This window comes from Pinus tabuliformis, chromosome 4_2, assembly GCF_031772625.1.
Source record: "Pinus tabuliformis cultivar Carrire ecotype Pingquan chromosome 4_2, CPIR1, whole genome shotgun sequence".
Classification (NCBI taxonomy): Eukaryota; Viridiplantae; Streptophyta; class Pinopsida; order Pinales; family Pinaceae; genus Pinus; species Pinus tabuliformis.
Window position 1 is genome coordinate 259,801,694 of NC_142304.1, and position 12,648 is coordinate 259,814,341.

The window sequence follows — 12,648 nt, forward strand, 5'->3', positions numbered from 1 at the left end:
TCAAGTAGGAAAAGTTAAGTAACTAATGTTGGAATACCATTGAGGTCTTGGGTAATAACGTAGAGCACGACATTCAACCCCTCGATAGGGCTGCGCGAAGGCAGTTATATCAAGCCGTGAGGTAAGGGAAAGTGCGCATAGTGACTTGTGCACGGGGTCAAACCGCAGACCACTTGAACTCATCAAACATATCCAGGGTGCGGAAACCTGGTTCTAGCACCCTCCCATACTACTTCGGGTGAGACCTCAGTGCACGCTCCACGAACTGTTGCCAAAAGGGCCAGTAATATTGGGATTTCTTTGGCTAATTAACTTTGAACCTGGGTCAGGCCCCAATAAGCCAACAAATGGTTATGTTTCTAGGATCGGGATCTACATAAGAGATGTTTGATGTCGTATCACTGGAATACAATAAACAAAGGAATTAAAGAGTGGTTGGATAGGAAGATTCACGTGTTTGCGGCGCAGGAAAATAGGAATCCACGATTATCAAAAGAAGAGTGGTTAGATTGCTACTTATATATGAAATCCACAAAATTTTCTTTACATCCTTCCCCTCTGAGTTATACGAGTGGATCACGAAGCTAGCAGACAGTCAAGGAAGGTGTAGGCTCGATAAACCTATTGTGTGGACTCCAAAGTTGGTGCGCAGACTGCAAGCGTCGGAAGATAAGATCGTCCGCGCTGTGGACCATTGGCTCGATCAAATTATAGGCGGGTTTATCACGAGTGCATGGTAGATACTTCAGTCATCTATAGCGAGGCAGAACAACATTTCCTCAAAGGACCGCGAGTGGGAGGATCTACAGAAACGAAGGTAGTGTAGAACTAGAAACTAGCCCTTTGATTTCACCTCCACAAGAAAGCGAGGAAGAGCTCGCGAAGGTATCACCAAGAAGTGCGATTAGTCTGATAAAGCAATGAGTTCCGCTCATACCATCCCCACCTACACCACCACCAGTTTCACCATCTTCACCCCCATCTTCACCCACACCACCTCCGCCACCACCATAGTTCAATATGGCAAGCACAATAAAATTTCTAGTGTTCAAAGGAGTAGGGAATGAAGATCCGAACCAGTTTTGGTTCGTGGTAAGGGCTGTATGGGAAGCGTAAGGAGTCATGGATGACAATATAAAGAAAGTAACGTTGGTCAACGCTTTGCAGGTTCATGCACTGATGTGGTAAATTTTGCATTCCAATGACAACCCAAACGCAGGGATCGCGGATATCCAAGCTGTGTTAAACAGGGAATTTAGCAGGCCAAAATCAGAGGCATGGTCGATTATTGGATTAAAGAAAATTATGATGCTTCCAGGTGAGACCCCTTGGGAGCTAGATCAGAGACTGAAGGGCATGATTCGTGAAGCTAACATGACCTTGATGGATGGGCAACACTGCGCATGGTTTGTAGCATCGCTAATAACGCATCTAAGGAATGCGTTGTCATAATAGAGTTATCCACTCAGGTCGAGGCCTTGGAAATTGCAATGAGACTGCATGAGACCCCGATACAAGATCCTAACTTGGGAGTCCAACAGATACACGCGTAGTTTAAAAACTTGTGTCTTGAGATGTAGAGTTTGAAACAAGACAGGATAGCTCACCCAGAAGCATGCGATGAGGTATGGTGCGTAAAGTGCAAAGGTAAGGGACATGACAAGGACCATTGTCTAGTCTTCGCGAACTACCTGGAGGGAGGAGGGCCAATCCCATTGAGACCAGAGGCACAAGCAGGACCAAGCACGGAGCCTGCATTATGGTGTGTGATTTTTCAGATAGGATGGAAGCATGCTAAACATAACTACCATCTATTACAGAAGTATACACAGACTTCCCAGCAGTTGTTCTGTAATTTCTGCAGGTCAGTAGGCCACGATGAGTCTACCTGTAGAAGTTATGAACTGATGATGGATCAAACTCCTACCTACAGAGTTCATATTGAAACATGAGCTCTCAATCAAAATGTGGGGATGGCATGCACTAGATTTCAGGGGCGCGAACGAGATCGAGGTGGAATGGGACCAGGAAGGGGTCGCGGATAGTTGATCTGTTACAATTTCATAGGAACAGGGCATTATGCCCACGATTGTACAAATCCGGCGATACCATCATGCTTATATTGTACCCAATTTGATCATGAGACAAAGGACTATCCCACACTGATAGCAAGGTTACGTGATAAAGGAACACTCCAACCTCCCCCAACTCAGAACCTGCAAATGATGAGATCTGAGCCGTGCGAGGAAGATCCGAATGTAAACATCATGCTCCGAAGTGGTATCGTGACAGGAGATGACAAAGGAAAGCAGCTCAAAGAGAGTGTCTGGGTTCGTAAGGCTCCAACAAAGGAACCAGAATTTGATTTGGAGCGTGTTAACGAGACATTCATGGAAGCTAAGAAGAGCTTCATGAAGGCCTCCACTTCAGGTAGTAAAGACAAACTGGAACCAGAAATGGACCCATCAATGCTCACTACCTTTCTGGAGACATGCATGAAGTTGTTGCGCGATAGCAAGGCTGTGAATTTTGGGTTGTGTTATATTCTTTCCAAGACTAGCCCACGTAGTTAACTGGGGGGTTAGAAGGGAGGCGGAGCCCCCATTCGTTGCACCGATTGTGTAGCGGGGGGAGTCACAGGGGGTTTGAGGGGTGCAGGTAACCCCATTCTATGGGGTCTGGGGCATCGCCCTGAAAAATTTTGCTTTTGGACCCTATATTAGGTTGGTCGGACCTACCTATGGTTTTTTGCATGATTTTTTGCACATGGTTTTGGAAACGATGGTTTTTGGTCCATGGTTTTTGACGTGATGATTTTTGGTCCATGGTATTGGATGCTTCAGCATGTATAATTATGTATTTTAACATTGAAAGGAACATAATGAAAAATCAAGCTAGTAGTCCTGTTTTTTTATCTAGGGGAAAATCTCTATGTATATGTGTTTTATATGTTATGCTTTCACATTGTTTTTTTTCTGTGTTTTAGAATTCATATGCAGGTAATTTTTTTACGGGGTTAATACCTACATTTGGTATCAGAGCTGTTTTGGCTTCATTGGGATGCCTTTGTTGCTGAGGGGTTTCGCTCAAGCCTATGGTAGACCCTATTCAGTGGGAGATCTACAAGATCGATTATGGTGGTGAAAGAAGATGGCGATCAATGGAAAGATAGAGATTGAAAAATTTAATGGTCAGAGTTTTGAATTGTGGAAACTCAAGATGGAGGATCTATTGGTGGATAAAGATCAATGGATTGCGGTAGATCCAGGTACTAAACCAATGAGAGTGTCCGATGAAGAATGGAAGAAGTTAGATCAGAAGGCAAAGAGCACAATACGGTTGTGTGTCTCAGATTTAGTATTTCTGAATATATCAGGGGAAGCTGCGACTAAGGCTTTGTGGGACAAGTTAAGGACTTTGTACCAATCTAAGTCTTTGGTGAATAAATTGTTCCTACGGAAAAAGATGTATAACCTGAGGATGAAAGATGGAGACTCAGTGACAAAGCATCTGAACGCATTTAATACTATGGTAAGTCAATTATTATCTGTTGATATTAAAATTTTAGATGAAGATAAGTGCATCAATTTGTTGTGTTCTCTACCAGATTCGTGGGATAGTCTGGTTATTGCAATAGGTAGCAATACAACTACCTTGCAATTTTATGAAATAGTCTCATCCTTGCTGACGGAGGAGATGAGATGGAAAAATATGGAGAGCCAGAATGGTGATGCCTTGTCTGTATGAGGATGGTCCCAGAACAGAAACAAAAATAATCCATTGAGTGGGAGATCTAAATCTAGAGGGAGATCTCAATCTCCAGGAAAACCTATAAAGGTGGTGTGCTAGAAATGCAGAAAGGAAGGCCACTACAACAGGGACTGTAAATATAAAGCTCCTAATAAAGGAAAGGGATTTAATGATGCTCCTTCTGCAGAGGTGAAAACCACCTCAAATGAAGGTGGGGATGTGTACTTGGCTTCTTCAAGTACTCATGTAGATCATGAGACATGGTTGATTGACTCAGGTGCATCCTTTCACTTCACTCCCCATAGAGAGTGGTTCTGCGAATATGAGAAATATGATGGTGGTGATGTCTTATTGGGGGATGACAGGATGGCTAGAATCATTGGTCGTAGAAAAGTAAAGTTGAAGTTGCAAGGTGGAAGGGTTAGAAAACTTCCGGGTGTTCTACATATTCCTGCATTAGCTAGAAATCTGATTTCTGTAAGCAAGTTGGATGATGCAAGTGTAAAAACAGTGTTCGAGAAGGATACCTGCAAGATGGTTCGAGGGGCACTAGTATTGATGTGGGGAGTTCGAATTGGAACTCTGTACAAGCTGCAAGGTAGCATTGTTGTTGATGGGTGCAACAGTTCTGTGGTTCCTAAGTGTGGAGCAGTAAATCTTGTGGTCTCTAGAGAGAAGACCATGTTGTGGCATCAAAGGCTTGGACATATTGGAGAGAAGGGCCTTCAAATACTTCATGGTAAAGGTATGAGTAATAGCTCTGTGGATTTTGATTTCTATGAAAATTGTGTATATGGGAAGCACAATCAGGTGAGTTTCCCCTCTGGTGGTAAGAGGGTGAAAAAGATATTAGAGCTTGTGCACAGTGATGTGTTTGGACCTGTGAAGGTTCCATCACTGGGTAAGTCTATGTACTATGTATCATTTATAGATGACTTCTCAAGGAATACATGGATATATTTCCTTAAGAAAAAATCTGAAGTCTTTGACAAGTTTAAAGAATTTAAGGCTCTGGTGGAAAACTGGACAGAGAAGAAGATAAAGGTGCTAAGGACAGATAATGGTGGAGAGTTTTGCAGTAATGAATTTGAAGAATTCTGTAAGAAGTGTGGTATAGCACAACAGAAGACTACTGCATATACACCTCAACAAAATGGAGTTGCAGAAAGAATGAACAAGACGTTGATGGAAAGGGCAAGAAGCATGCTCAGTGGTGTCGGGTTAGGACAATAATTTTGGGTAGAGGCGGTGCAGACAGCATGTTACCTAGTCAACAGGTCACCTTCATCAGCGTTGGAGGATAAGACTCCACAAGAGGTATGGACTGGTAAGAAACCCTCTCTTTCACATCTAAGGGTATTTGGATGTGATGCATATGTACATGTTCCAAAGGAGAAATGAACCAAGTTGGATAGTAAATCTGAAAAGTGCATCTTTATTGGGTATAAGGATGGTTTAAAGGGTTATAAGCTTTGGAACCCAGTAACAAGGAAGGTTGTGCACAACCGAGATGTGGTGTTTAGAGAGGTGAAAGATGTTATTAAACATGAAGTCCAACCAAAGGAACCTGAGAAGATAGAGTTTGAGCTAAAGGAGGAAGAATTAGACTCTACAACAGAGGAGGAATCAATAGATGAAGAGCCAAAAACTCCAGGTGTGAGAAGATCAGTTCGAGAAAGAAGGAAACCAGAAAGGTATAGTCCATCTGCTTTCTGTTCAAATTTTTCTTTATCTATTACTGATGATGATCCCAGAACTGTGAAGGAAGTAGTAGATTCAGGGGATGGAAAACTCTAGAAAGAGGCCATGGTAGACGAAATGGCATCTTTGCACAAAAACGAGGCTTGGGATCTGGTGGAGTTTCCGGCTGGAAGGAAACCCATTGGCAGCAATTGGGTGTTCAAGAAGAAGACAAATGCAAAAGGAAAGGTGGAGAAATACAAAGCTTGATTGGTAGAAAAATGTTATTCCCAAGTGCCGGGAATTGATTGTGGTGATATTTTTTCTCTTGTTTCCAAGGTAACTTCTATTAGATTACTTTTATCTGTTGTTGCTGCTTTTGATTTTGAGGTAGAACAGATGGATGTGAAGACAACATTTCTTCACGGGGATCTGGAAGAGGAGATCTACATGAAGCAACCTGAAGGCTTTGTTGTGAAGGGTAAGAAAGAACTGGTATGCAAGTTAAAGAAGTCTCTGTATGGGTTAAAACAGTCACCAAGGATGTGGTATCATAAATTTGATACATTTATACGGGGACTTGGCTTCACCAGAAGCAAAGCAGATCACTGTGTGTTTTTTAAATTAATTGGTGACAATGTTATTTATCTGGTCTTGTATGTGGATGATATGTTGTTGGTTGGAAGTGACAAAGAAATTATCAAGGATTTGAAGACCCATTTGTCCTCCAAATTCGACATGAAAGATCTTGGTGCTACAAACTATATTTTGGGCATGGAAATTAAAATAGATCGGACAAAGAGGAAGCTCTGGTTAAACCAGAGGAAGTATGTCAAAACAATATTGCAGAGGTTTAATATGCAGGATAGTAAACCAGTGAAGACTCCTATTCCTGTAGGTGTAAAGTTATCTACTGAACAGTGTCTCAAGACACAAGAAGAGGAAGAGGACATGTCCTGTGTTCCATATGCAAGTGCAGTCAGTAGCTTGATGTATGCGATGGTCGGTACTAGACCAGAGATTGCACATGCAATGGGAGTATTGAGCAGGTTTATGTCAAAACCAGGGAAGGAGCACTGGACAGTAGTGAAGCGGGTGTTTTCGGTATTTGCGTGGCACTAGTGATTATGGTTTGTGCTACCAAGGAAGACCAGGATTGGACAGCGTGTTGGATATTTGTGGCTTTGTTGATGCAGAATGGGCTGGAGATCTAGATTTGAGAAGATCTACAATTGGGTATGTGTTTAACCTATTTGGAGGTGCATTCAGTTGGATAAGAAACAATCTGTAGTGGAACTATCAACTATAGAGGCAGAATACATGGCAGCCACTCATGCAAGCAAGAAAGCAATTTGGTTGTAGAGATTGTGTTCAGGTATGGGGTTAGTATAGGGAGCTATAAAGATAGAATGTGACAGCCAAAGTTCAATTTTCTTGGCAAAGAAACCTGCATATCATTCAAAGACAAAGCACATTGATGTTCAGTATCACTTTGTGAGGGATATGATAGAAGACAAAAAGGTGTTGCCGGTAAAGGTCGACACTTTGAATAATACTGCAGATGCACTGACAAAATCTATGAGCTCTGAGAAGTTCTCTTGGTGTAGAGAAACAATGGACATTGCAGGGCTAGATAAATGACTAAGCTCTCTTGCGGCCCCATGTGGAAAGAAAACAACAAGTGGGAAAATGTTGGGTTGTGTTATATTCTTTCCACAACTAACCCATGTAGTTAACTGGGGGGTTAGAAGGGGGGCGGAGCCCCCCTTCGTTGCGCCAATTGCGTAGTGGGGGAGTCACAGGGGGTTTGAGGGGTGCAAGTAACCCCACTCTATGGGGTTCGAGACAGTGCCCTAGAAAGTTTTTTTTTTGGACCCTATATTAGGTTGGTCGAACCTACCTATGGTTTTGTGCATGATTTTTTGCACATGGTTTTGGACGCGATGGTTTTTGGTCCATGGTATTGGATGCTTCGGCATGTATAAATATGTATTGTAACATTGAAAGTAACATAATGAAAAATCAAGCTGGTAGTCCCAGTTTTTGGATCCAGGGGAAAATCTCCATGTATATGTGTTTTACATGTTATGTTGTCACATTGTTTATTTTCTGTGTTTTAGAATTCGTATGCAGGTAATTTCTGTATGGGGTTAAAACCTATAGTGAAGGGGCTACAAGAACTCATCACTAGATGTGTTAGGATCATGCCAGGAGAATCGCGCATAGTCTGGAAGCTCGGGAAACACACAACACGAACAGGAAGAGAGATGAGATTGACCACACAGATAAGGGAATATGAAATGGATCAAGTGATTTTGGATCTAGGATCGGACGCGAATGTCCTACCAAAGCAGACATGGGAGCGCATGGGTAGGCCTACGTTGCAATGGTCTCTTATTCAATTGCGAATGGAAAACCAGCAAAAGATCCTACCGATGGGGAGGTTGCAGGGAATAATGGTAGATATCGAAGGTGCGAGTGCGCTTGCAGATTTCGAAGTGATAGAGATTGTTGATGAAAGCAATCCCTATCCCATGCTACTGGGAATAGATTGGGCCACTGACATGAATGGAGTGATAAATATAAATAAGTGGAAGATGATTTTCGAGAAAAAGTCACTATGCATAGTGGTATCTTTAGACCCTGCGGAAGGATCACGCTACACAGAGCTGGTGCGCGACTATGATAACAATGACAATCTAAACTGTATTTACAAGATAACCGCATGGGAATAGGACTAGGTGAATCCAACAGCGGATGGCAGACACTCATGGGAACACGAAAGCTCCTACACCTCAGATTTGGATGAGGAAATAGAATGATGGCAGAAGTGGTTACACAAGGTAACCATGCTCAACTGCAACATGATGATAATATCGTTGCGCTGCGTGACAACAAAGGTAAGAGATCTGCCTATGTATGACAATTTGACAAAGGTGGATGATTTCCTAAACAAATTTGAAAAAGAAGTGTCGGAAGAATAGCAGTTCGATGCTCTAAGATGGGTACGGTGCGCTACGCCTGCAAGGTGGTGGGGTATGCACCAACAGAATTTTAAGGACTGGCAAGAATGCAGAAGGATGATGCTCATGCGGTTTGGAAAGCCTCTGATGCAGATGAAAGTCGGGTATGATGGATGAAACAACCTGCGTGCCCACCTCTCCAAATGGATACAGGAGTATGGTGTACAACCTGCACGAACACACACTGTCCTCATGATAGGAAACATGACCAACAAGCAGGAGTGGGCAAGACAATGGAGTGAACGATGACCAAGAAGTATGATAAGACCAAGCGCATCAAAGATTAACCGTGTGGAAGCCTTTGACAAAGTATGTGAAGCACTGAATGCAGTCCACCATGTGAAGAGGACTGACTAGAACCTATGCGTACCAACGATTCTATGGGCTTATAGGAACATGTGAAAAACCCTGACTGCACGGGCACTTCCAAAGCTGGAGAACGAAGAAGATGTTGTAACCCCTATGGAGCATACAAAGCCTATTCCACGTAGAGTAGCACCCATAGATACGATGGTTCATGAAGCTGGAAAGGAGGGATCACACAGCCACAAGAGACAGAACGCATGGGACTTGAGGAAGAAATCCAACAGGGAAACCTTAGACTCCAAGAACTTGAAGAAGACAGGGTGCGGTTATGAAATAAAATTGCGCTAGTGGACACAGAAGTCAAGAAGCTGGAGGACGAGATAAAGAAATATTTTCTCAGCAAAAATACTAGAATGGTAAGATAGGGGGTGCACGATCAGGATAATAGAGTTACGGCCTATCGCCATGATTTGATTAGTCTGATGCCTTGGCTTGGACCGCATATTTCTAAGCATAGTGACCAAGGTAGCGCGATGCCGACCGTAACACTACAAGGTGGGGATTCTCCAGGAACCATGACGGAGGACAGGATGGAACTCTATGTGGGTGGTGCAACCACCTGAATAGCCAAGGGAAGGACAGTCTTAGCGCTCCAGGCAGTTGGAAGGGAGCACAGGACTATAAACTATCATGCCTGGGAGCTACGTGATATTGGAGATGTGCGCAGAAGCAGAGAGTCACAAGGTCCGCGACTGCACACGGGGTGCTGCGCTGCTGCACGAGTTGGCTAGAAAGTGACCATTGAAGTCACTGATGAGATGCTCGACTTGAGGCCAAATGGAGCTGGCGGTAGGCATTTAAGACGTGATTTATGGGCAAGATTTGGGAAATATATGCCGCTAATAAAGAATTAATGAACTGGAATTGGTGGGAAGAGTCAAATTTGAATTCAAAAAGCACTATAAAATACGAAGGGCTGCCCAGCAAACAACACTTGGTCATTTTTGAATTGAGCGATTGAGGAAAGCCCTGAGTATTGTGAGTCAAGCATTGATTAAGCCCTTGAATTCACGAGTGATAGATTGTTGCATAGCTACAATGACAGCAACTAAGGATGGTATGGGGATAGAAGAGGTGACCACTAATGAGGCTGCGCAGGCCCTAACTGTGGAGGATGTTCCAGAAGGTGTCGGGATTATGGCAGAGATCCAGAAATCACCGTGTATGCTAAGACCCAAGAAGGATAAACAAGCAATGGCTCCCGTACACGTGTCTCCGCAAATCCCGTTGCGCAACAAACTGTTGATGGAGGAGAAAAGGAAATCTGTCACTATAGATATAGGAAAATAAGAAGAAGATCTGCAGACCCTTATCTTCGTAGAGGAAGAAGACGAAGGCATGGAGGTGGATACTCAACCTACGCCCTCTACGACGAAATTTCTCGCCTATGTCCCCCCATGAGAAAGGAAGTCCAGAGTGCCCAAGGACCTAGACGAGACCAAGAGTTCGCTCCAAACCCTACTCCTCCTAGATGGCATTATGTTTGAAGGCACGCACCTGGGCTGCATGCAGACCATGAAATTTGAAGATTGGGACCTCACTGACCGCGAGAAGTTCCCTCACCTTGAGACCGGAAATCTCATGAAGTAGAACATCGCAAGGGTGGTGAAAACATTAGAGCCACAGAAGTGGTTGCGCAGTGTGGAAAAGGTCGGGCTGCTAAACCTAATATGGGTGTCACATTTCCACCACACTGCAATAACCTTTTTCATCATCAGGCAGCTGCTCCGCCTGGTGCATGATGGGTATTTATGACTGGAGGAGCCCATCCCCATCACGGTAGACCTGATTCATCGCATTTCCTAGCTTTCATACAAAGGAAAGGACCTTGCAACCATATCGGAAGGAAAGGGCAGTGATTTTGCCATCACGGAGGCCATGAAGACAAAGTACAAACTGGAAAAGAAGAAGAAAGGCTATGCCATCTCTAGCATCAAGGAAAAAGCAATACACGTAGCAACCCAAATCCTCATAGGCAAAGTTATGTGTGAGTGCCGTGCATCAAGGAAAAAGCAATATGCGTAGCAACCTAAATCCTCACAAGCAAAGTTATGTGCAAGTGTCGTGCTGATGGGGTACCTGTGCCAGTGGTCGCACTGGCTGAGGGGGTCCAGTTTAACTAGTCTGAATTCCTTTGCACAGAATTCTTAGAAAATTATCGTGAAGCCCAGGAACAGGGTAAAACCTTCTACTATGCATGGTTGTTGTTGTCCATAGTGCTCGTAGTAGGGGAATTGTCGGAGGACATTCAATTCCCCATAATTGACAAAGAATTACCGGAGGCCGCGAAGTATGCTTCGCTCTGGGCCACGAAGGATGCTACAAGGATATGCAACAACAAGATCTTCTAGTGCTCATGGATATGAACATCTGAATGTGGATCAACCGTAAACCGCGCTTGTCACCCACGTTTACAACAGTCTGCAGGGTTTTGTATAATTCAAGGCAGACATGCACAACGTATATATCAGGGTGCACAAGGATCCGACAAAGCAGTGGAAAAAGCTACCCTTTGTAGCCACTTACGGCACCAATTTCACTATCTTGGAGGCATGGCCTCTGGAATGGCACACCCCAAAGATTGCAGAACTCGAGAGGTCGACAGCGCAGAAGAAGAAAGACAATGCCAAGCTGCAGTTCTCACAATTGGATAAAAAAAGGCAGAAGGAAACAACAGCAACCAAGGTGCGGGCAGTGCGGGAAGCGGCACAGAAGGCAGCCCAGCAGGAAAAGGTCACAACAGCACAGGAAGCAGCCATGAAGACGACCAAGGGACAAACAACACCTTCGCAAGGGCATATAGAAGAGGAAGAAGAAACAGAAGAAGGAGGCGTGGGCCCACAAACCATGTCCACACAGTTGAAGCACCAACACCCAGTAGAGCAAGTAGGATCGAGGAAGAAGGTCAAGGCATTGAAATTGTCCATTGACCTGATCACCCTAACTGAGGGTGATCTACATGACATTGGCGAGATGGTGTGCAATGTCACAAATGAGGCTCTTTGTAGAGCTATAAAAAGGGTCTCTTTCACCTCTAATTACCTCACATTAATATGTCAATCCAGGAACGTTTGGTTATTTCAAAGAGTGACTCAATCCGAGGCTATTTGTCAGAGTAATGCTAGTAGTACAGCGTCCTAAGAAAACACAAGAGTAAACTAATGCTCGTCTATGACTAAATTCCTTCAAATGACTAAAGCACACACTCTTAAAATTAAGCAACTTTATCAGTCAAGGGTCCGACAACAGTAGTCCATCCCTTTGGAAACTGATGGAAAGGAAACTAGAGCATGGATCACGGGTCTGGGAGCAAGGCAGTAAATGCAGAAGCTCACTACAGCCACAAATCGTCTCTCACACCAAATGCAAGTAAATGAAACAGCAGATAAAAATGGAACGGCAAATAGGAAATTAAACAGCAAATCTAGAAAGGAACAACAATGCTTAAAATGGAACAGCAATTCTGAAATGGAATAGCAATCACTATAACTAAACCTCGCGAGTAACAATCAAACTTTATGTTATCAACTCAAATGCTCTCATTGTAATCAAAACTCCAATATTTCATTCTCCAAGCAAATCACGCAATCCACTAAAGGAACAGCAATAGCTCTCAATTATGGAACAGCATGTGAAAATCATACACACGTAACATTCTAAGGAAGTAATCTGATTTAATACCAATCATCAACAGGAATTATAACTGTGTTTCAAAATGGAACAGCATGAATTCTGAATCATAAAGAACACACCTTTCAGATAATTACCTTAACACACATACTTAGCATAGAACCTCCATAATATAATGATAACACTGTTCAGTTCAGTC